The sequence below is a fragment of the Echinops telfairi genome, unplaced genomic scaffold (assembly GCF_000313985.2).
Source record: "Echinops telfairi isolate 266 unplaced genomic scaffold, ASM31398v2 ScPeMD7_655;HRSCAF=1070, whole genome shotgun sequence".
Lineage (NCBI taxonomy): Eukaryota > Metazoa > Chordata > Mammalia > Afrosoricida > Tenrecidae > Echinops > Echinops telfairi.
In genome coordinates this window covers 34,923,771-34,926,229 of record NW_022104553.1, presented here as the reverse complement: position 1 = coordinate 34,926,229, position 2,459 = coordinate 34,923,771, and the positions used below count along the sequence as shown (strand labels likewise).

Below are 2,459 nucleotides of genomic sequence, written 5' to 3'. Positions count from 1 at the left end.
TACTGAGCACGGACAGGCACCCCAGAAGTCTCCGGGGCGCTGGCGAGGGCCCGCGGCTTCCAGGGCACAGGTATGGGGCTTTCGAGGAACAGAAGTCACGGCGCGTGCCAGCATCCCGGCGGCTCGCGCCGCTTTCCAGGCCTTGGACTACATTTCCCAGGCACCCGCACCGGGAGCGCGTCTTCGTTCCCGGGTATCCGCGCGATCCGGAGCCCTCCGGTGGGAAGAGGGCTGCTCTGGGGGCCGCTCTGGGCTCTGCAGTCCTGGTGGCCCCGGGGATCGGGCTTGGATGCTGGGCAGGGATCCTGGGCCCCGCGCGGCTGAGGTGAGGTGTCTTGAGTGCCAGGGTGAAATCGCACAGGAGACGTAGGGACGACTGGCCGTGTGCGAATGGGGGCCTTTGTGTGAGCCTTGGTGGGGGGGTCGTGCGTTTGACTTTGAGTGCGACAGTACCGCTGTTGCAGGGTATTTATTGACTAGGTACCCGTCTACTAGGATCGGCTTGTGTGTCTGTGTGAGGTGTTTAACTGCTGTTGTGACTGTGCTTGGATGGACTTAAGTCGCTCAGGAGCTATTTATGAGCCTTGTGCATCACAGGATTTTATCCATGACTGACGTGTATGATGCTGCAACCGCTTAGTAACTTTTTTATCCTGGTGATGGGTTTGTTTATCTGCGTCTGTCTGAGCCGTCAGATGACTGAGGATTCTGTGTAACTATGGGATTGTGTGTGTGCCGTGTTCATTGCTGGAGTTTGCTTGTGACTGTGGAGTAAAAGTGCCATTGTGAAAAGGTGTTTGTTGGCTGTGTGCCCCCATCATAGTGTTCAGATGTGCTGGCGTGTCTGTGCAATTGTGTATATTCGCTGTGTGTAACTGGATGGTCTGCCATTGCAACATTAATTTGGTGGTGGTTTTTCTAACTTTGTGATGTGAAAATGTGACTTTACGGGAGTTTAGAAGGCAGAGTCTATTTGGTGTTGAGTTCATTCTGGGGCTGAGTCTGTCTGGATTATGGGTCCCATGTGACTTTGTGCTCTTCTGATGATTTGAATTCTTCCTGTTTTGATCAGGTGGATAACTGTGCATGCACACACACACATACCCCTCCCACACATATGCCACTCCTGTTCCCCACTCCCTCAATTGCCTTTATTTCTGTACCCATCCTCAGTTCACCCTGGAATGGGGCAATATTTTCCCTAATATCTCTTTTTCCCTCTCACCTTATAACCTGATTACAGAGAAATGGCAGGAGGGAAAGATGTCAGACATTGGAACTTCGGAATGAAAGATAAGATTAATTTACAAGCCACAGATCTGAGATTCAGATGGTAATTCTAGAATCCATAGCATCTTCAAGAAAGACCAGCCACAGCATAGGGTTCTATTTCCAATGGATTTCTTGAATCTAGAAGTTCTAGTCCAAGAGAGCTGTCACCTTGGCCTTCTTTCTGATACAGAAGGTACCAGCTGATCCCTTCTGATTTTCCTCTATGTTAAATGAAGTGTGGATGCAGACTATAGGTTCTAATTAGTGTATAATCATCCTTCCTTATTCTTAGGGGATTGGTTCCAGGACTCCCTTGGATGTAAATGGATCTTCAAGTGTCTTATGTAAAATGGTATAGTATTTACATATAACCTATAACAGATCCTCCCATAAACTTTGAATCATTGTTAGGTGCCGTTGAGTTGGTTCTGAATCATAGCTACCTTAAGTACAACAGATCAAAACACTGCCCGCTCCTGCACCATCCTCACAGTTGTTGTGTTTGAACCCATTGTTATAGGCACTGTGCTGGTCCATCTCACTGGGGCTTTTTTTGTTTGTTTGCTGACCCTACTTTACCAAGTATAATGTCATTTTCCAGGGACATCTGGATAATATTTCAAATATGCTAGGCCAAGTCTCATCATCCTACATTCTGAACGCAGGACCTTAGACCACTCGGCCATCCTGACTTGTTTCGCCAGCCTACATTCTAAGGAGCAATTTGGCTGTACTTTCTCCAAGACAGATTTCTTATAATACCTACTATAATATTAAACCAAACTCACAACCATCAAGTTGATTTCAACTCATAGTGGACCAATGGATCAGGACTTGCCAGGCGTTGAATCAGTACCAGGAAAACTCTCACATCTTTCTCCTGTGGAGCAGCTGGTGGGGTTGAACCTTCACGATTTCAGTTACCAACCAAGTACTTAACCACCCAGCCACCAGGGCTCATGCATACTATGTAAATGATATGTAAATAGCCTGTTATAGCCCCTCTTTGTCTTTGAGGGAATGCTTTGACCACTTTATTTATTTATTTATTTATTGGCCTGTGTTATTATTTATTTCTTTTTTTTTTTAATGAATTTATTGGGGCTCATACAATTCATCACAATACATAGATCAATTGTGTAAAGTACATCTATACATTTGTTGCCCTCATCATTCCCAAAATTCGC

The 2,459-nt window shown here is 46.3% G+C and overlaps 1 protein-coding gene across 1 annotated transcript in view; it reads left to right on the top strand.

Moving 5' to 3' along the window:
- Window positions 1-249: 249 nt before the first annotated feature.
- LOC115870329 (zinc finger protein 420) overlaps window positions 250-2,459 on the top strand; it is a 54,485-nt gene continuing 52,275 nt past the window's right edge. Inside the window, exon 1 of the mRNA XM_045292880.1 lies at window positions 250-325. The gene's annotated coding sequence lies outside the window, so the exon portion shown is untranslated. The remainder of the gene's footprint in view (window positions 326-2,459) is intronic.